At 48.0% G+C, this 22,419-nt stretch overlaps 1 protein-coding gene across 2 annotated transcripts in view; it reads left to right on the forward strand.

The window, feature by feature from the left end:
* RALGAPA2 (Ral GTPase activating protein catalytic subunit alpha 2) overlaps nt 1-22,419 on the forward strand; it is a 94,391-nt gene that overhangs the window by 59,121 nt on the left and 12,851 nt on the right. The window lies entirely within an intron of this gene.

Raw genomic sequence — 22,419 nt, forward strand, 5'->3', positions numbered from 1 at the left:
GTTCACACCCAGCTGCCATCCGTTAGCGTTCCAATTTGGAAATGGTGTACCATTTCCAAATTGGAATGGTAACAGGACAGGAGTCTCTCACCAGCAGCTTCCACCTCGCTGCTGGTGGGTTTGGGCTTTGATCTGTGAGAAATGGTAACTCCCAGCTTGCTTTCACACTGATAGAAGTGGTGAACTGTGTATGTCAGGCTGGTAGCCAGAGCTCAGCCATGCTCTTATCCTAGCCAATTAACTTTACTTGGACTGATTAGAGTAATAAGGCAGATGGGATTTGTCCTCAGATACAGATGTTTAAGGTCCCAAATTCCAGTTTCTTTCCAGTCACGCCTGTGTTTGGGTATTTTCAGAACCTGTTTTCCAGTGGCTGGAAGGTAACTGGAGGATGTGATTCTCTGGGACAGGAGTTGTGGCACAGACTGTGGTTCTTGGGTGCTACACAGACCCGCAGTGTTAGCACTGGTTTGCACCCATGCTGGGATCTTCTCAGAATGCCATCATAGATTTCATAGCTTGTTTTGCTAATCACATCACTTACCTTGGGACAACCACTCACTGCACTTTGCTTTCTCTGGGGAGCATTTCATTTGAGTATTTTTCTAATCACACGACTTTGAGAAAGAGTTTGTGAAATGTTTTGACCTTTGAAGGAACGTTGAGGAATTAGTTTAAGATGCACATTTTTAAAACATGGAATATCCTCTAAGTACTCGTTGGGGTTTTGTTTTAAAAACCTAAACTAAAATAAATAAATTTTATCCAGTATACTTTGCAAAAGTCATCAGAAATTAAAAGTTTCATTGCGGTTAGATAGATTTGTGTTAATAACTAATTGTTTCCTCATTGTAAAGCAAATGATGGTGGTGGTTGTGCAGACCGTGGCAATGCCTGACAGGTGAGTCAAGGCTTGCTGTGTTTTCCTCTGTTTCTTGAGAGAAATCTAACAAATTCCTGAAACTGTGCTGTGCAGAATTTAGTTTAATCTGTTTCTCGGTGTTCAATACTAAAGTAACAGTGTATTAAAATGGACATAAGTAGCAGCAGTTATAAGAATGAAGCTATCCCATCCCCTCACTCCCAGCTGGAGTCCTCCCATGTTTTGGCATTGAGCATTTTGTGAGTGAGCAGCACTCACCAGCTGGCCGTGCTCCTGCTGTCCAAGGGGGTGTCCCTGAGGGTCCCTGTGCATCCCTGGGGTGACAGAGCTGCACAGGGCACTGCTCTGCACAGGTCTGAGGCAGCATCTGTCCCCACATTCTTTTTCGCCTTTTTTTGTGTCTGCTTTTGCACCTGTGCTGTCCATAGTGAATCAACTGCCACTTGTCTGTCTGATAAATGAAAGTGGATTGAGAAACTCCTGAAGTGGCACAGAGGGGATGTGGTGGGCAGATCCCTTTGGGGCCATACTGGAGCAGGAGAGAAAGCTGTCTGTAATTCATTCCCTAGATAATGCAGACTCTGAGATACACGACAGCCAGCAGCTGGAATGTGAGTGTGTAGGTGTGTAAAGGTGATGTTTGGGCCTGTCCAGTGCAGCTCCCAAAGGGCGAGTGACTCAGGTCCAGTGTTTGCTGTGCCAGCTGCTGCGAGCAGGACAGGAGGCAAGCAGACCCAGCAGTGCAAGCAGTAAATGGAAGTGCCATTATCAGACTGGAGATGGAAATAACTCAAAAAATGTCAGTGAGAGGGAGAAATAGAAAGCAACATTCCTGGCAAAGTGAGGGATGGTGTTTGGCACACACCAGTCATAACTGTAGTTGGATGAGGGATGCAGGCCGGAGTGAGGCAGAGCCGAGGAGGATCTGCAGCTTCTCTTTGGCACGTGGGTCATGTTAAAAGGCAACATCCCTGCTAAGGGTCAGTAGCTGAAGATGTTTGGACTCCGGTGTGGTTACAACGGATCAAACACTTCATCTGGTGTCCGTGTGGGTTCCATGGGGATGAGGTGCTGCAGTGCTGGAGCAGTGGCAGTTGTGAAGTACCTGCAGGGACTCATCCCTGTTCTGCCCTGGTGGTGCTGGGAAGCCGGGGCAGTGCCTTGCCAGCAGTGACAGCTGAAGTCACTTGTTGGAAAGTCTGTAAACTCCGGCTACAGCTGCACTTGTCAGGGGCTGTAAGGGAAGTGTAATCAGCCACAGAGATTAATTTGCATCTCAATTAGGAAAGAGTCAGGAGGAAGCTGTAGGGTCTGTTGCTGGAAGGTTGTGGAAGAAATCTCATCAGGCACAAAAGGCTCCCGACTTGGTGCTCCATCGAGCGGAGGACAATATCTGAGTCTGGTTTCCATGGGGACCGGGACCGCAGAGCCGCGGGAGCATCTCGCTGCCCGCAGCCGCTTGGTCATGATGACACAAATTCCACTGCCGTGCCCAAATACAGATTTCTGTTGGAAATCTCTGTGAAAATTAGGAAGGTAACTACAGCAGATCACATCAGATTTTTAAAAATCTTTTTTTACATTTATGTAACGCTTTTGGTTTTAAGGAATTCATTAGGGCAAGAGATTTGTTAAAAAACAATTAACTATATTTAAACTTCAGTTTAGAGCCGTTCTGGCTACAGGTTCTTTGTGTCCATCGAAGGGCACGTGATGGCACTCCCAGGGTGCTGCGTGCACAGCTCAGTTGTCTTTGGAACAGTGCTGTCTCTGCTGCTGCTGCAGTGCTTCCATGGGCGGGGATGATTGTGCATCAGTTTATGTTCCAAATTCCCATTTTGTTCCTCCTTGGTGCCATGGAGCACAGAGGCTGAGTGGCTGCAGCCCCTGCTAATTGGGACTCTTGCCATCCTTGAGTAACTGCTGAGCATGAGGCAATGTGCCTCCAGCAGCCTCTCCAGGCAGCTTTTTCAGGCAGTGTCTGACTTTTAATGTGACTGGGACTTACAGAAACCATAAGTAATAAGATGACTTAAATTTTACAATAACAGAAAATAATATTTAGGCTTACTACAATTGTTGTATTAAAAGGAATATATTTATGCAGGTTTTTGAGTGCATCTGAGCCTCTTTTGTATGTGCTGGGGAAAGGAAAGAACAACCTCTCTCCCAAACAATTAATTACATATCATAACTAAGCAAGGGTCTGTTCTGTTTCCAGCAATGCTGAATTTTTCAAGAACTGGTGGGAGTGGGGCTGTAAAAGTGCATCTCTGAATGCTCTTCCACCTTGTGTGAAGCAAGCTGTGTGCTGGGAAGGATTTCTGAACACTTGTGTGATCTGGAGTGCCATGGCACTAAGCTGCAGCAGAGCTCCTCTCTGGGAGCTGCTCTTGTCTGAGGATAAATACTGGGGGAAAACAGGGTTTGGATTGAAGTATTACAGGTCTGATTTGGCAACTGCTGTCTAAGCTGACAGTTCCTAAGCTCAGGTGCTAGTCAACCTTCAGATATGAAAATGTAGCTAGTTTGGCAGGTATCAGGCCTTTTGTTTGGCCCATAATTCAGTCCTGGTCTCCAGAAAGACACTGGGATTTGGAGAGAATGATGTCTGAGCAAAAAGCTTCTCTTAGAATGCCCAGGGAAATGCAATTCTCACTGCCCAGGTTATCTTTCCAAATGGAGCCATTTCTTTTCTCCTTGGATTGAATTGGTTTAATTTAAAAATTGTTTCAGTGTTATTTTGAGTATCTTACCACTTCGGGTTTTTTTCTCCACCATTTCAAAAAACTCTTGTACTCTCAGTCCTTCCTGACTGGGATGCTAAGTGAATTTAGAGAAAAGTAGGAAATACCCCAATGTGTCTGAAATGTTACCTCAGCTTTGAGGAGCTCTTTGTAATCTGCCTTGGGCAGAGTGGAATGTGTCCTGTGTGCCAGCACCAGCTTCCCTGTGTTCTTCGGTGACTTCTGGTAGTCTCCAAGTTATGTTCTTAGCAATCCAAGCTACTGCATGTACTTCCTGTGAATGGGTAAATAGGGAGCTAGCTCTTGTTGGGGCTTTTTAAGACACTGATGATGAAATCATCTCTGTGCACAATCTCACTTTTGGGATGAGTTGTTTGTTCTTATGGGCAGCAGAGGGGTTTGATCTCCTGCTGCCTGTTGACTCCTGCACTCTGCTTTGCTGTGACACGGGGCTCTGGAGGTGCCTGTGCATCGGGACAAGCACAAATGAGCACGGTGGGGATGAGAGCTCCTTAAGTAATGTCTGAGCACTGGATGTCACCGTTTCCCAGCTCCCAGTTTGCACTCCTTTTTGTGGACCTGAGGAAAACACAGCCCTTACCCTGGAGAAGTAATTTGATACATGAGTAACTCTCTCACTGTTTTCTCCACTGTAATGGCAGTGGTGTGCCTGCTGACCTGTGCCAGCCAGCAGCTCACTGGGGTAAAGCCAAAACTCCGTTTAAACACATAACAAAAAAGAAATCCATAACTTTAATTCATTACAACTCATCCAGATATTGACATACTAATATATCCTAGATGTGTTAATATCTGGAACCAAGAAGATTAAGCCAAGAACATCAGCTTCAAATTCTGAATTAAATCCCTTTCTTGGCTTAAGCCAATTTCTGATTAACCTAATAGAGAGTGCCCAATCTGCTTACCTGCTTTATCTGTGAAAGAAAGGTATTTGCTATGATGGACTTAATTGTGTGAATGGCTGTCAGATGTTCTGGAGGCTCGTGTGGTGTCACACACGTTTTGTGTCCCTCTCAGTGTGTGTTTTGTGGCACTGGCATTTGGAGCTCTGCTGTGGGTACAAGGCAGTGTTTGATCCTGCCGGGGAAATGAGATGGAAAGCCTGTTATTCCTTTCAGAGAGGGTTCACAGTTTGTCCCCTTTATTTCATCCCAAGAAGTGGTGCCCTCCAGCTATATCGATGCTGATAGAAATGGCTATGAAATTCTAAAGCATGTGTCACAGGAGCTGTGACAATTTATGTGACATGGCACCTGACGGTTTGCTGCTGAGCGGCCGGCCCTGGCTGGCACGAGTGCCTGTCAGTGGCCAGTGTCTGTGGGGAGCAGCAGGTCCCTCTCACTGCCCTTGGCCAGGGGTGCCCAGACCCGAGGGGGGCTGAGGCGCTGGCAGCTCTGCCCTTCATCCTGCGCGGCCCCTGCCGCAGCCGATCAATGGCCGGGCTGGCTGTCTCCTCTGCCTTCCCTCCTCACAGCCAGAACCTTCTCCAGGCAGCGATCGATGCCTCTAATCTGCTCCAGCCTGTAATAAGTCATGCGAGGCAAAGCTTTTAGGTGGCATTACATGGGATTGTGGAGGCGGCTCCTCAGCTCTCATTCATAGAGCTCTTCATGGACTCGCAGAGAATCCACTGCGTCCCGTCGGTGCATATCTAAAGAGTATGAAATGCTTCTGCAGGTCTAAACTCCACATGCTGCTGCACTGTGCAGACACAATGGGATCACATTTCTCTATTTTCTGTTTCGTGTCCCTTCCTGAACCTGCTGGCGGGCCCTTGTTAGACACACAGCTTGTACCCGCACTGCTGGGGTGGCAGGGAGCAGCCGGGGGGCTGCACGGCAACCATGCAGTTTATTTTGTCACTGTAACCTGAGGCACCACTGTCCTCCCCCACGGCTGGGGGCTGCCAGGTTTGCTGAGGGGTGTTGAAGTCCCAGGCTGATTCTGACATGGAGTTTCTGTGCTCTTCAGTAGCACTTAATAAACCCCAGCAGTAGTAGAGGCTCTTCTTTGCTGGCTGATATAATGGAGAGTTCCAAAAACAAACCTGGAGTTAAGTGACATCGAGAATATAATGTGTTGTTAAATGAAAAGTGAGTTCACTGTGTGATATGTGTCAAGGGAAAAAAACCCAGCAAAACAAACTCAACGTTGGATTTCTAAATGACATGTGTACTCGTATGTGTGTGCTGGTTGCAAACAAGGGTCCTAAACCACACAGCCATGCCTCTTTAGGCCCTGCCAGAGACTGGGAAGTTCTGATCTTGCTGGAAATGGTGTGGTTTGGGTGGTGTAATTGTGCTCTGACAAGGCCCTTCCCAGGAGCCCGGGATGGGGATGCTTTGCAGGCAGCTTGCAGCGGTACAGGGCTTTGTTTATGAGCAGTAAATATCCCTTTCACGAGAAGGTGCAGAGTACACAGAGGTGCAAACACCTGTCCCACGGTGCTTCATGTTTTCTCCGGGGTTACACAAAGAGCCTCCAATTTGTGTTTCATGAGAGGCGCTTGCTCGTTCTTTGGTTTTTTGATAGAAGCAAAATTGGTATATTCGGGTTACTAACAAATACTCCATCCCATCTTGTGGTGGTTCTTGCCGGTTTGCGAGGGGTTCACACTCTTGTGTCTTTTCAAAGCAATTTTTGCTGTTTCCCCCCCATTAACTTTGAAGGGATGTGCGTAGCTAAAGCTCCATTGTGCCTTTCAGAAACTTTACTGTGAATTCCCGCTTGGGTTTTGTCACAGACAGGTCGGTGAAAAGCAGAGCGAGTTGTGTTTCTGTGGCTGTGCTGAGTGAGGGGCGCTGGCAGCAGCGGGGCCGGCGGTGCCACCGGCAGTGCTGCTCCCGGTGCCACTGGCGGAGCGGGCGGCGGGGGCGCGGGCCGAGCTCCCGCGGGCCCCGGGGTCGCTCCCCCGGGCGCGGGGCTTTGTGCGGCCGGGCCGGCTCATTAGCATGCGGGCCGGGCGAGCGGGGCTCTGCTGGCTTACCAGCTGTTCCTGCTGCTCCCGACAATGTCCGGCGGGCCGGGCTGGCCGCGCTGCGCGGCCGCCGCTGCGCTCCAACAGCCTTTCCGCTGGGGATGCCCACGTGGCACGGCAGCGCCGGCCGGCCTCGCATGGCATATGGTGTCTGGATTCATACAAGATGCAAAACTATTCTGCCGCTAATGCACAATGACTCATAGCATTGCTAATTTTTCCAACAAAAGCCCACTTCCACACCCACACTTTTAACCCCTCAGGCTAAAAAGCCTCTTCTTTAGTTTCAAAGCCATGGAAATGTAAGGAGGTGGCTTCTGGATCAATATCTGAAACCCTATATTTATTTAAAGCATATGCACGCTCTAACGCGTACTTTAAATTTCAGTGAAAGCCGGTTTGCAAATTGCCACTATAACGTGCGGCAGGTTTTTTTGTTCCAAAGTGGATTCGTTGTCAAATGCTGGGATTTTTAAATTTTTCGGTAGTTAACGTATTAAAAAATTAATCTGAAGTCACCACCACAGATAATAAAAGGTCTTTTTCATTTAAGAGGAGGGAATCCAAGCACTGTAGCCAGTGGATCTACAAGGATTACATATTCCAGCACAAGTTCCCAAGCCGCTTGGTATAAGCAGTTTGTAGTATTCGGGGATCTTTGCTATTTACTGGCTCTTCAGGGACAATAATAATGCACTTTCCAACTAGAGGGAGCTGCTGGTATCCCTGATGCTGATTCTTAACCTTCCAGTCTTATTCCTTTGTGCGGAACGTATGGCGATCGTTCCGATGTTTTAATAAAATCAAGTTAAATTACCCCGAGTCATTTAGATTAAAAGGCTGCGTCTCAGCTCTTGCAGTGTAATCATCAAATTAAACTGCGAAATTCAGGGAAAACCGAAGCAGATCCTCGTTGCTTTTTGTGGAATTACGTAGGTTGTGAAAAGGCTGGCGCAGAGTGCTCCGAGACAAAAAGCGTGCGGGAGGCAGGAGTGCGGGGCAGCGGCGGCGGCGCTGCGGGAAGCGCCCGCTCCCGCTCCCTCCGGCGGAACAAAGGAACAAAGGGACCTGTGGCCAGGCTCCGAGGTGGCCAGGATGGTGCTCAGGCTCCCCAGGAGCCACTTGTTACGGGGTCCCCTGCGGGCAGCGCTGCAGCAGGTGAAGGCTCCTGCCGGCAGGGATTTAGGAAGGGTCTTTCCTAGGGAATGGTTTGAGGGCTGCTGGGGCGCTCCACGGTGGTTCTGGTGGGATGCACTGTGTCCTCACCAGGGCCAAAGCCCAGGTGCTGGCCTTGGAAAGGCAATTTCCATCCAGCAGGGCTGTTCCCTTGTCCCAGAAACAGCGGTGGGAAGGCTCAAAGGCTGCAGGAGAGCAGATCCACATGTGGGCATTTCCATGGGTACTTCCCAGCACTCCAGGGACTGGTGGTAACACAAACATGCGATCGCCAGTACAGGTTTATGTCATTTTTCAAACTTCTCTTTTTCTCTTTGAAGAGACTCTGACTTCAGTGTGTGGTTCTCATCAGCCATGCATGCTGATATTGCTTAAGAAAAAGTTAAGGAATAACTTTCTAAATAGGAAAAACATTTTTAAGCTTAGATTTGTATTTTCTTTATGATTTTGTTTCTCTGTTATTCAAAATGAGTGGCTGAGTTGAGTGTTGGCCGTGCTTTGAGGAGATGAGACAGATCTGAGTCCCCTCCAGCCTGACTGGCTCTGTGCAGCTGATACCAAAGGAGGCAGGCATAGAAAAATTTTTGTGCCTGCTATATTATATAGATAGTTTGATGGGCAGCACCATAATCCTACATTGCCTTTTAGAGAGGAAAGGCTTCCCCTCCACCTGCATTTGAAAAGCTTTGAAAGTATCCTGTCACTGGAGACATGAACGTGGTGACATCAAGTGAGAGAAATAGGAGAAAGCTACGTTTTGTGGCAGGTTTTCTGGCTGGCATATTCAATTTATGGGGTTTTTCTCCTCAGCATCGTAATTCTGGGTGTATTTCCCAGTGCTTTTAACTGTCAGGTTCTACTGTATAAACAGGAGCAGATGGCTTTTGATGATTTCCTAAATCTAATGTTTAGTAACAATCTATAGTATGCATGTACAGTATTTGCATGTACAGTATTTGCTGTTAAACAAAGTCTCAGGTAATTTTCTGGGTTTTAGTACTTCTCTGAATTGGCCTGGGCCAGTTTTTTGGAGAACTGTATCTGTAACTTGTGCTGAACAGATGGATTTGTGGCACCTCTTTAGGGTCACCCACCTGGCTGATTTTCACTCGTGAGACAGTGTGGATTATCTGACACCTTGCTGGCCTACGGTTTGTAGCTTCCTGAAGTAAAACAGGCCTTCCCCTGCACACCTTCCAGCTGGGAACCCCTGAAGGGTTGTTTGGGGAGCAGTTATTTCTCAGAAATCTTAGTGTCACCTGTGTAACAAACTTGGGGTTAGCTCAGTCCTGTCTCAGTCCTGCAAAGCCTCAACACCAAAAATGTGCCATGATAATGAATCCATTGCAGCTTAGGGAGAGAGCTCAAGCTCCCAGGCCCTTTGTTTTTCTGTGTTTCTGAAAGCTCTTTCCTGAACTTGTGCTGTCCCTATGACCCTGACTGGCTTCTTGGTGTTCAAAGGGGGCTTGTGAGGACTGTGCTTGCCAGACTGGCACCTTCAGGCAGTGTGGCAGTGCAGGCAGGATCACAGAGACCCAGAGCACTTTGGAGAACGAACCCTGAGGCTGATGCTCAGACACTCCCCAGATCATAAGTGAACAGGGCTTTGCACTTCAAGTTTCTGTGTCCAGCCCACCACCTTCCTCTCCCTACTGCCAGCCTCAAAGCTGGGAAATGTGAGGCTCTGAAGACACCTTTTCCCACAGGCAGCCCCAGTGGTAAGAAATAGAAGATTTTTCTGTCTTAAACTATTAAACACAAGTCTATATTATCCTAAGGTTTCAAGTTGTAGGAACAGCAGTTACACCCACATTTGCCAGGCTGAGTAATCAAGGGAGGGCACAACCCTCATCGTTAACTCTCCGAGCCTGGCAGGAGAGAGGGATTGTTCCAGTCCAGGAGAAGTGTTTGAATTCAGAAACCTTTCCTTTCTAGGCTTTTGCAGAACCTGTTGGGTTTTGTGCTCCTATGTTTTATGACTTGTTGCCATGATAATTCAGCTCATCTTACAGGTTTCTCTAATTGTGATTGATGTGTAATCATTCATTTTATTGAACCTCATTAAGGTCTGTGAACCTCTGTCCCAACTTGCAGTAATTAGAGCCCAGATAGCCATTCCATCTGTTCCCAAGCACTGGTTAATTAATGAACTTTTAACGTGTTCTTTGCCTTGTAAAAGCCCTCAGTATTCTCAAGTTGCTGAATAGGATTTGCATGCCAGCATTTCCGTTTGTTTCAAATGCCACAGCAACGTGCGGTTTGGAATCCCAAAAGTCAACACACAAAGTCCCAGGATCTCGGAAAGCAAAGTGGAGAGATTTTACTTTCTGTTCCCACTTTGTGCATCAATTACAGTATCTGTGAAACTGGAGTTTGCAAACAAATGCCTCACAGGGTCTCCAGTGTTCTTTACTGCCCAAACCAACGGGTTTGAATCTTCTGTTGTATTGCTAAAGAAAATACACAGACATCAGTAAACCAAATGTTTCATTTTTCATGGTAGTACTTACTGGAAGAGCATTAGAAACGTGATACCTACAGACACACATTTTACTGCCCTCATATTTCATCCTTTTGTTACATTTTGAGCATCACATGTCTGAGACAGCTTTGCTAGTTGTATGTAGCATTCCCTAGAAGGAGATTTTTAGGATGGAGCAGAATCCATCCCTGCTGCTGGAATTGTCAGAGGGACTGCTGTATTCCCAGACTGGGAGAAATCAGCAGGACTCAAGCTTCTGAGAGTTTCTCTGCTTCACCTCTGTGCATTCTGACTGTACAGTAAATGCTGAGTCAGTGATCTGTGTGCAGAGAATAAATCATTGCATTTTAAAAAAAATTCATTCAATTTCTGTTCGCTGAGCAGACAGGAGAGGCAGCATTTCCAGTGGCAGGAGTTTAAAGAAAGTGTCGGTGTTTTTGTGCATTGTTGCATTTGTGATCTGTTGCTGGTTTTTACACACAGGACTGTGGTTGTAGGGCTGTAGCTGTGCTCTGCCTCATTTGGATTGATCTGTGTTTACCTTCAATATTCAGGACAAGAATTAAGTCATACTGCTCAACTCCCTCAAAATCCCTTTCAGCATCCAAAGGCCAACCATCTGTCCGGTCCAGCCATTCTTTCCTCCCCCAGTATGTGCTTTAGCCAGTGCTTTGAGCAACGCTGTATCCTGAAGACGCGAAATATGAAGGGAAATAAAGGTCTTGGGCCTGGGGCCATGTTTAGCAATGCAAACCCTGTAAATTGCAGATAATTTTTGTGAAACAAGTGCACAGAGCCTGTGGTTCTGTGGTACTTCAGTGTGCTGGTCTGTGGCACGGTGGGTGTCCAAGGCACAGGCAGGCTTCTCTGTGGAGAGATTTCCAGAACAGCTACTTTTAATTACTTTTCCAATATTTCTGTGGGCCAGCTCGTTGTCTCACCACTGATCCCACATTTCAAACAGTCCGCTTGGCAAATCCATGTGTGCTCCCTTGCTCCTTTTTAGGACTGAAGTGTTTTAAGTTACTGGCAGGTCTGCAAGAAAAATGGCTTTCTTTCTCCAGTGTTTTGGGAAGTGCAGGTGTTTTATCTGGGAATGTGCTGTCTTGTGTGCAGTATTAGGTGTGTGGGGCTCAGTCATGATGCTGCCTCTTCTCCATTGCTGATGTTCTGCAAGTCCAAGGCTGGGATCTTGTTGAAGTTATTCCAACACGTTGTTCCTCTGGCTGAAAATTAGTCAGAAACAAATCTATTCAGCATGTGCATTTACTAAGGTGTGTTTGTAAATCATACCACTCCATTACAGCTAAAATTTAAGGGGTGCACTTCTGTTTATATGAAAAAAACTGGGATGTTCTTCCTGGGCAGTCTCTCTCCTGCTCTCCACAAGCCTTTGGACTCTGTTTAACACACCAAGACAATCTTGGTGAGGTTTGAGCAGCAAACAGGGCATCCAGGTGAAGGAATGCGAGCAGGGACCTCTTGCCCCTCCCTGGTGGGATCGTGCTGTTGCCTGTGCTCTGGTTTTCTGGATGTGCAGAGATGTCCCCAGTGTTTACTTCTCGGGGCTGATGGATGTGAGTCCTACTCCAAGGACACCTACAGGCACAAATCTCTGCTTTAATGCAACAGAATGAGTTTAGATGCTGCATATGTATTTTAGCAATATTTTCTTTTAAATCTTGTAAGCGGGGTCGCATTCCACCTTTAGTTAGCTAAATGGAAGTGCTAATTAAGGGAATTACACTTAAGGCTGTTCTCCGTCAGGTAACTGATTTTATACACTAGCCATTTACACTAAGATTTTAATATTACCTGTATTTTGTTTAATACTAACTTATTTTTATTTTTAGATTAAAATATTTTAGCAGCCTTTCTGTAGGTTGCCTGTAAAATGTTTGATGTTATTTGGGTTTATTAAGAGAGATAAGAGGGATCTTGTTCTATCAGCTGTTAAATATTATTGCATGTTAATCCATATTTTAAAAGTTCAAAGTCTGTGCTAGCTCGTGTTTCTCTGTTCTTGTTGCTGTTGGTACAGAAGTGCTCGTATGGAGCATTCCCATTTGTGTGAAAAATAGAATTCAGCTCAGGCTATGCATAGATTGTCAGAAAGATTAAAGTGTGCATCGTGCAATTTTTCCTCTTTCAGAAAGGGGCCTTTGATGTGCTAATGTTCACTTTCTCTCTTTTCATGGCGAAGTGCTGGGCATTGTTTCGGGCTGCAGAGCAGTGTCTGCCTCAGAGAGGCAGATTCTAACACCCCAGAGCCCAACCTCGCGCAAGGTAGCAGCATCTGCAGTGAGACTGCTGGCATTGTCCAGGGGATCAGATAGCAGTGTGCCTGCACAGATAAACACCAGGGCAGGCACTGAGGAGAGGTGTTGCCAAAAAAGCCAAATATTTAATATCCAATATCCCACTTCTGTGTGCCAGTGTTCCTGCTGTTACACTGAGTCACACGCCACAAGTCCAAACTGGAAAGCTTGGCAGTGCAAGAGGCACTCACTGTAGGCTCTGAAATCACACCCAAAGACAAGGCTGTCATGTATTTCCAAGTTATTTGGCAAGTGACATTATTTGGACGGGCTCATCTTGGGTTGCAGTGGGCATTTTCCAGCTAATGGATGAAATTCTGCAGGCTGCTCACAGGGCCAGCTTGAGCTGATGTAGCAGGGGCCTGACATGGGTGACGGCAGTCATAGTGACAAAGGTGTGTGGAGAATGAGCAGCTATGCACAGCCTTTCTAATGGCAAAAGACACCAATTCTCCTTTTGTAATTGACTGGGAAGAAATGATTTCCTGGGTTCCTCAGAATGTAAGTATGGGAAGAGACAGTGTGTAGCTGGGCAGGAGCGAGTGGAGCGCTGGTTGTGTCCCGCAGAAGACGGATTAGTTGGTATTTGAATGATAAAAGCCTTTCTTTTCAAACTGGGTGAAATTTGAGACAGTAAGTTAAACAAAACCTGGAATAAAACTTGAATACAGGAAAACCTGACAGCAGCATACAGTGTTCCTGCTGTGTAGCTTCTTCCCTGGGTCGCTGTCGCTGCAAATCCCCCCTTCTCCTCCTTCCACCAACTTTGATGCTTCATTAAAAATTCATCCTGTGCTCTGTGCCTTCTCTCTGGGATCCTCACGATCTCCTTTTATACCCGACATGACTCAGCAGTTAAGGATGTCAAAGAACTTCAGAAGTTTAGCTTAAAGGGCACTGGCTGGAAGCAGCAGCGAGAACACTGAGGAAGTGATGAGCTGCAGCGGAAGCTCCCCAGGTTTGTGCTCGGGCTGGGGCTGTGGGGAGGCTGTGCCACCTGGGCAGCAGGACGGAACTGCTGGGCACACACGCTGCCTCGGGCTCCTTTCTGTGCTGTGTGGAGCTGCAGACGGTGCTTGCAGGCACGTGCCGGGGAAGGGTCGGCCTGTGCGGTGATTTGTGGTGCCCTCACAAAGGAGCGTCTCTGTGCTGGCTGCAGAATGAGACGTGTCACAAGGGCCTGGCAGGAAGCAGATGGAAGGGGCTGTGCGGAGCAGAGTGGCTGTCGCCGGGGGCTCCGGGGCAGGTTTTTGGTAGCCTTGGAAAAATGACTGGAGCAGCTCACATGTCACCAGTTGCCATCCACCTCTCCTGCCTGCGCTGGCTTGCAGGGACCGGTGACTTTCCTGCAGGATTCCCCCCCTCCCATCACAGCTGTCTGTGCAGCAGCACTGGCTCGCTCATTTGCCATCTTAAATCAGATTAATTGTCCATTTTAACAAAGTGCTGCCGCTCTGCGAGTCGGCCGTAATCTCATTGGGGTGGAAGTGGGTGCTCCATAACCCAGACACCTCGGGGATGCAGGAGTGCATAGCCCCAGTGCTTGCACAGCACAGCTGCTCACCGATGCTCTGCCTGGTCTATCTGTGTGACCCCCAACCTTGTGAGCACCTGGGGGTCTCACATGGGCACAGGTCATTGCACCTCCCACTTGGTGATGTGCAGCTTCCTGGGCCCAGCCCCAGCCTGCTCTGCTCCTGCACTGCTCTTCAGTGGCTTTTTACCTGAATACACAGAATGCCTTCAGCTGGGAAGGGCTCCAGCAGCACTTCAGCTTTTCTTTGAGACTACCTCGCGTTTTGTCACTTCTTGTTTCTGCCATATTTATTCCAATAGGCAGGAGATTTTCTTTTGCACTTTCTGGGGCTCAGCACTTCTGTTCCCCTTCCCCTGTGTGATAACACCTGTATACAATATGTACCTGTATACCATAGTCTGGTTTCTGATCTCATTCTCACTCCTTTTCAGAGCTGGTTTGAACTTGGCCAGTCCTGGGTGCTAAAGCAGGCTGTCAGCTCAGGTGTGCAGCCAGGGAAGCAGCCCTCCCCACTGCCCTCTCTCCACTTCCACCATCATTCCTCTTGTGCTTGGATTTAGAACTTGGTTGTTTAATAGTGTATTGCACCACTCACTCAGGAACTTATCCTGTAATTAATTGTAATGATAAGACTTCATGGCCACCCTGAGTTACTTGAAACTTACAGGGAAATTTTTTCAGAACCAGTAGAACATTTAGAGGAAGTTAACAGCAGTGAAATCAATGCATTGACTTGCCTTTTTGTGAAGGAGTCACTTTTATTTTCAGTTTTGCTCCCACTCCACTCACACATCCCACCTCATAAGTTTAAAAAAATCAGATTTTATAAATATGCACCAGAATTTTAATTTACTCCTGGGAAAATGGGGAGCCATCACAGCATACACACTGGCTGAGCTGTGCTGTGGAAGTGGAATCCAGTTTCCCTTCTGGGAGGTCACTTTCAGGGGAAAAAATGTTATTTTAAATGCTGACCTAATCATCTGCTTTTGGGGATGCCGTTTGGCCGAGGCAGCCGGCAGCGAGTGCGTGCTGCTCTACCTGTTGTGGGCTGTCTGTTGGAAGGGCATGTTCATTTAATGGATTTTAAGCAACATTATTCAAAGATCAACAGAAGGCATTCTGTGTTATATGAATAAAAGATTTCCCCGTGCTCCTTGTTAACCCTACAATGACAGTCAGTGTCATTGAAGTGCAGCCACCTGGCAGGGTGCTCTGGCCTCAGCTGCTGCAGGGCCCGGCTGGAGGCAGTGCCAGGTGTTGCTGTGCCGTGCCAGCCGCTGGTCAGCGTGGCCAGAGGAACCTGCTGGGGGGCACAGGTACAGCATGGAAAGGGACACTAAAAATGGAGCCCTTGCTGAGCCCTTGGTCAGCCCTGCGAGGTGTTTGTCTATGCCACCCACAGCCCCGTGCCTGCCCATGCTCAGTCCCTGCTTTGGAATATCCACAAATGTCTCAGGTGATAATTTTAAACCTCCATCCTCCTTATACTGGTTTTAATTTAAAGCTGGGAAATCCCTGCTGATTTCTTGCTTGGCTTTCTCTGATTTGTTCCTTCCTACCCTCTAATATGGAGCAATTTCCCAGCTTGTCTCACCACAGCAACAAGTCTGTTTCGCGTTAAGCATCTTGCAAATGGTGTCACTCATAATGGATGTGATAATAAGCCCCAGTTACTTGTCCCTGATTGTAATAAATGTAATATATAGACCCATAATAGACCTGAAACTGAGCCATTCAGTGTTAGACCCAGAAATAATGAAAAGATCTGTAATAAACTAGAAGGGGCAAAATTACTTTGGGTAATTGTATTTTGTTCTGCTTGTAGCTGCCAGATCATCATACTCTTATCAAACTGACAGGGTTTGGTAACATTTAGTAGGTGATAAAATATATTTATAAATTGAAAAGACTTGTTCCTTAATGAGTGAGTTTGACAGTCCATCAGTTAGATCCAAGGCACAGAAGTGCCCCTTTCTGAGATGTCTTTCCACTGCCTGTGATTCAGTTAAAGCTAAATAGAGCTTCTTTTAGCAACAAATTCATTTGGCATGTGCATTTATATTCCATATAATTCCAGGAATCCCTGTATCTGTGTGCTGCTCAGCAGCAGCTCAGTGAGCCTGGTCTCCTGAGCACACAAAGCCACCTTAGTGTCACTGCAGTTGTTCCACAGGGTGGGGAATCACACCCCATGAATGGCAGCACAAACAATTTTGTTTTAGACTGTATGTAAACAATTTTGTGGCATATTCTCCTGTAGAAAGAGTCTGGCATTATCTCCCCTTCCACTGTCTCTGACACTTTAGGTTCAAAGCTGGGAATTGCAGAGGCTGGCACCTTCAGGTTCTGAATGGTTTGGAGTATGGCATTATCCCAGGAGATTCCCAACTGTACCTTCACCTGGGTACTGCTGTGATGGAGCTTGACCTGTTCCTTGTCTCCAAGTGCACTGTGGAACAGATCTTGTGAGGCATGTGAACTCTTTTGGTGACTTTTCTGGCTTTAGAATATCCTTGTGTTTGGGGAGAGGAGTGGGAACAAGTGTAGGAATGTTAAATATACATGGCTGTTAAACTGGAGACACTGCAAGTCTGTGTGTTTGTGTATGTGCAATGACCAAAGCATAACAGCACCAGTTCAAAAACCTTTATAACCCTGTCTTTTGCTTTTCTGGGCTTTTTTTTTTTTTTTTTAATTATAAAATTTAAAGATATAAGTGAATTCCAACAGCACTTTTTCATCAACGGACATAATTCATAAAATAAACTCACAAACCTTGTGGGCAAGTCCTTGCCTTTCCTGCATGTCTGGGTACAGGATAGGAAGGTGTAGCTGGCCCAGCATCCCCCTGCCAGCAGCTCCTCTTCATTTATGGTGGGAGGATCTCATTGCCCAGCTGTCCTGGCTGCACCACCTTGGGATCTGGAGTTTGGCTGGATCCCTGTGAGCTCCACTGGGAATTTCACAGTGCGGATCCCCGCCAAGTTGTTCACTGTGGTCCCAGCGTGGGTTCTTGCTGTCCCTGATGCCCTCAGTGGAGAGGAGCTCAGCATCACTGCTCTGGGGCACTGGGAAGGTGGCTTTCAATTGGGCAACTCCTGTCCCTTTATCTCTCAGGACTGAGTAGGGAACTGTATGGCTACTTCCAGAGAAAGTATATTTGGGGAGAATCATGCCCCACTAATTTGCTGGTGAAAACCTTGTGCCCAGGTGTCACAAAACAGAACTTTTTCATAAGCAGCCTCTTGGTGGTGGTTAGATCTCGGTGTGCCCTGCAGAATGAGTTACCAGTCAGGGCTCCTGCAGCTCTGAACTGGTAACAGGCCATTATGTTGAATATTTTCATGCAAGCCATGTTAGTACAGTGGTAAGCATGGAATGCAGTGGCCAGCTGAACCTTGGATGGGCAGAGGGCTGGTTGCACCATGCAAACTGTAGAGTGCCGTGTTTTAGGCACAATTCTGTGTGGTTTGTCACCTCTCTAGCACATGAGGAACATGCTTAATGGGAACAAACTTAATAAAGGGAATGAGGTGCAAGCCCAGCTCTTTTTTTAACAGAGCAGGTACAAGCATGGCTAGCTGGGAGAGAGCATTGCAGGGGCTCTGGTAGAATTACAAAACTTTGGGTAGGGATGAGCTCTGGTGCTGCCACAGTACAGAGTGGTATGGGAGCAGGGGGTGACCCAGTGTCCCTTTGCTCCTGCTATAGAGCTGTGGGTCTGTAATGGTACGTGTGTCTGCTCCCGAGGGCTTCCCGCCTGCAGGAGTGCTTGGAAATTAAGATGAAAGCTTTTTTTCTGCCTTATTCATAATAAATGCAAGATTCTCCCCTGAAGCACTTGGCATGACTAATGTGCCACATATTCTTGCTATCCCAGAGCGGTAGGAAAGCCCTTTGCCAGACAGGTGCTCACAGCACACCTTGGGCCCCGCGCTGCCCAGCAGCATCAGGAGCCAGGCGCCAGCATGGAGCTCCCCACAGACAAGCGTGAGCTGGAGCTTTTAGCCTCAGGGCACCTTCAGTATGGCTTTGCTGTTACACTGCTTGATTTCCACAGAGATGCTTTGAAACCGTGTGAAACGTGTTCCTGTTGTTGTTTTGCTGCACTTTCCCCTTTAAAGCAATTACTGGCGACCGTCTGCGTGGGAGCCGCCGTTTCGCGCCGTGCGCGCTGGGAAATGCTGTGGCAGCGTGCCCTGTGACTCGGAGCACTCGCAGGTTCCCTGGGACCTGAGGCCCACCTCCATCAGTCAGCACCAAGGTTCTTTGGTGATTTTTGTGAGGGACCCAGGTCCCGTGTGGGGAGGGAGGTGGCAGAGCTATAGGCACCGTGCTGAGGCGCTGGGAAAACAAACGCTCCACAAACGACGAATCCATTTGCAGACCTCTCTGTACCTGTCGGTCTCAGGGAGAGTCAGGTCTATTCCACACCGGGGTGTTCTGGGCTCCAGCCATCCGCCCCCAGCACAGAGGGCTGCCTGTCAGTGTGATTGGTGGCACAGCAGCAGAAAATTATGCTGCAGAGAGGACAAGCTCTTGGTTTTGGCAGCAGAGAATCATCTGCCCGTTTTGGATAAGGAGGAGGAACAGCAGCCCTGGCACAGGCTGGCCCTGCTCCGCCAAGGGAGCCCTGGCTCCCCTGGCTGCAGTGTGGACAGATGGCCGTGATGGGGGCTGGCCGTGGGGAGAGAGGGCCCACAGACCCCCTCGGTCACACAGCCTCTGCTCGCGCGCGTCTCGTGTGTTACACGGACCGATTTAAGGCAGGCGTCACTGGAAAGTTTCCATCTCAGATGCTTTGGTTTATAACAAGCACGTAAGTCTGCGGTGGCTGACAGGTACAGTTTAACTGCACCTGTTTAGTGAAAGATATATGTTACTAAAATTCCCCCAAAAGTTCTCGGTGAAATTCATGCGGTGGTGGTGGTCACTAGACCGTAAATGATGGCGAGCCCAATCAAGCAGATTGAGTTTCACACCAAGACTGCCTAATACCACATTTTAAAAGCACAGTAACTCCATCCTCTTCAGAGCTGGGGAGGACAATTAGGTGCAGAAAGGTCATCAGCCAACACATCTCTGCTAACCTCAGTTTTATGGTCCTGACTTTAGTCTGCTTTGGTAAGTCCCAAACATTTATGTTCTTGTTTTTTTTCAAACCGCTGCTGCAGTATCAGGAGCAAACCCTTTTTGTTAACCATCTTTGGGCCCTCTGATACAATCAGGAGGAAACTGAAATAGATGTTTCTTGCAGTGAACAGTAAATTCAAAGATTTTCTGCAGGTTTCTCTAATTGGATAAAGAAGGAATTGGCATTGTGGACGTATAGCCAGCCTTGATGTCCGATGGGCTGGAAAGAGCTGTCTCCCTCTGTACTTTGAGCTTCTCCACTGGCTTGATGCCCCAAAAGCCCTTCTCTGGGTGGGCTGCACATCGCAGATGGGAGTTGCAGCAGGTCCATGCCAGCAGGCCGCATTAGGGTCCCTCTGGAGCCACAGGAACAGGCGTTGCAGCAAGTGCTCCCCTAGACCCTGGCAGTGTCCTGGGTGCCAGTCATGGCACTGGTGCCCTGTGGTGTTGGCACGACCTGTGGGCCATGGAGAGCAGCCAGGCATTTCTCCCCAGCCTGGCCTCAAACCCACAAACACTCCTGTCTTTTATTTGCCCGCTGTGTCAGTTGAGCGCACTGTTCTTTCCACGTATTGGTGACAGTATATAAATGTTGCCAAAATGTTTTTATTTTCAAACAGTAGCGTGGGGCAGGATGGGCTGGCCATTGCCATCAGCAGGAGTGGGGCCCTGAGAGCTTTGCTGGAGGTCAGCATGGAGTTAAGATTAATAAGCAAAAGTTCTTTATTTTCAGGATCTGCTTGAGTAACATCTTTATATTTCCTTGTTTTTCAGCATGGCAGTTTGATATGGTTTAGTGTTGTGTTTGTGTGCAGGGAGGGAAACAGTGGGAAGATCCTGGCCCTGGGATGGCTCAGGCCACCTGCAGAACGCAGATTATGAGGACTTTGAGGGGTTTTCAAGGTCATTATGTTTTAAACTGCCTGTCTGAAAGTGGCTCTGTGTTGTAGAGGTTAAACATGGAAGTGATGCTGGTGGGTAAGAGCCGAGTGCTGGCTGGTATCTGCCTCTCCAGTGAATTTTCAAAAGCTTCTGCCTTTTGTCTTCTTTTGCATCCTCCATCTGGAAGGATGTCCTGTGTGTTTCACTTTGCAGGTCATCCTACTGCTACAATAAGATGGGGTTTTTTGCAAATAGCTGATGTTTACATTTTAATATGTTGGTTTTTTTTTTTCAAACAGCCTTCAGTGTGTGGTTGAAATGTTAAAATTGGTATGCTGATAAAACACTACTAAAAGCTCATAATATTCAAATAATGAGATTTGATTGCTGTATTCAAATAGGACCTAAATTCCTGCTCTCCCACAGTTTTATATGTCAATATATATCAATAATTCACACCTTGTCATTATTTTAATGTCATTATTTCATATGAAACAAAAAAACCCAACCCTGTTTGTGTCTGTCTAAAACATTTTGCTCTGGTGTTTTGCCTTGGCAGAAGCAAAATGTAAAATAATGAAGCCGTGGAGGGGTGGGTCAAATTGCCGTACATATTAAAAGAGGAGCTTTTGATCAGCTTCTTTGAGGGTCTGGTATAACTCCATTTATCTGCAGATCTCAGGGGATGCCCCAAGCCCCCAGATAATGGGGGACTTAGTTAATCAGGGCAGCCAGCTGTCCAGCTTTCCACCAGGGTAGGGTTCAAGCTCACAGCCCCATCCTCTGCATCCAGGCCTGCTGCAGCAGTGGATTTGTGTGTTCCCTGCAGCGCTCCAGCCCTGAGGCTGCTCTAGGAAAGCCAGCCAGGCACTTGGGGCTCCCTCCCAGCTCTGCTCAGAGCTGAGGGGTTGCTGATCCATGGTTGCATTTTCAAACCAGTAGTTGGTGTGGCACTTGATCTAAATTCTGCTTGGTGTTGGGGGCACCTTGGTGACAGCTTGCAGTAGAGCTGTGACACAAAGGTCAGGTTAAAGAGGTTCAGAGTGAGGTTCTAATGTTTGTAACTCAGTGATATTTTGTGGTTGGCTCTTAGGCTGAAGGCACAGCACGTTTCCATGGGGCAGCCCTGACAGAAGTATTGCTCCAGAGATTTTTGGGATAGAGTCATTCCTACAGGGCAATAAATAGGAAACCTCATTATGCTTTTTTTACAGGATGGAGGTGTTTTCCAGAGGGTTTTTTTACAGCTTGTTCATGATGCCTCCACATTCAAATTCCTAAACTTCAGTAAAATTTCAGCTGACTCTTTCTTTTTTTAATGAATCCCAAATGTTCTCCCAAATGTGCATGTATACTGAGACAGAGATAGCAGGGAGTTTAATTTCACTTTGCTGCAGTCACTTAACTCCCTTTTGATTAAGCCGTGAGTACAAACAAGCACGGGCATCCCGCTCGCTGCCCGTATGGCAGGAGCTGCTGTGCTCCCGCTGCTCCAGGGAGCCCAGGAGGGCACGGGGAGTGCCAAGCCAAGGTGACTGGTGGGTGGAGCTGGGGTGTGCAGAAGAGGCCTCGCTGCACTGGGGGTGTCTGCACCCACTGCTTCTGGATTTTCAGCCTGCAGGAGAGGTGCTAAGCTGGGGTCTTCCTTGCGTGCCTCCAAAGCGCTGGTGGATCTACAGGGCTCTCCCCATCTTGGAGTGTTCTTCCTCAGCTGCCTCTCCCGTAGCTGCTCAGCTGTTTGTCCAGGCGGTTTTTCCCAGTCTTTTGTGTGGTGAGCAGCATCCTCCAGCTCATCAATAGGATTTTACCAGGCGCAGAGCAAACCTGGGCAGTGTTTCCGCGCAGCATTTATCTGAAGCGGGCAGCCCGGCTGCCGTGTGAGATGTGCCGAGCCGTTCGGGACCCAGCGGGACATTATCAGGCAGAGCCTTTTCCCGTCCCCCCAGCCTGGCTGGAAGCAGCCCCGACTGGGGCCGAGCGATGAATCGAGCGCTGCCGGCCGGCCCGCAGGCTCAGGTGGTCGCTAGCCCCCGGTGTCGCTGAGCCCTTTCAGCAATTTGTCACGGCCGGGTCCGCTCCCGTTGCGGCAGCACGTGCCAGCTCCATGTCACAGGGGCTGCTGCCAGACGGGCGCGCAGCCCCCGCCACCCCCGGCCGGCGCTCGCCCGCCCGGCAGCGCGCTCCGCACGGCCCTGGCAACAGCCCAGCGCCGAGGAATCAGCATCTCCATAATGAGGAGTGAATGGCATCCATCAGTCCC

Source organism: Haemorhous mexicanus, chromosome 3, assembly GCF_027477595.1.
Source record: "Haemorhous mexicanus isolate bHaeMex1 chromosome 3, bHaeMex1.pri, whole genome shotgun sequence".
Classification (NCBI taxonomy): Eukaryota; Metazoa; Chordata; class Aves; order Passeriformes; family Fringillidae; genus Haemorhous; species Haemorhous mexicanus.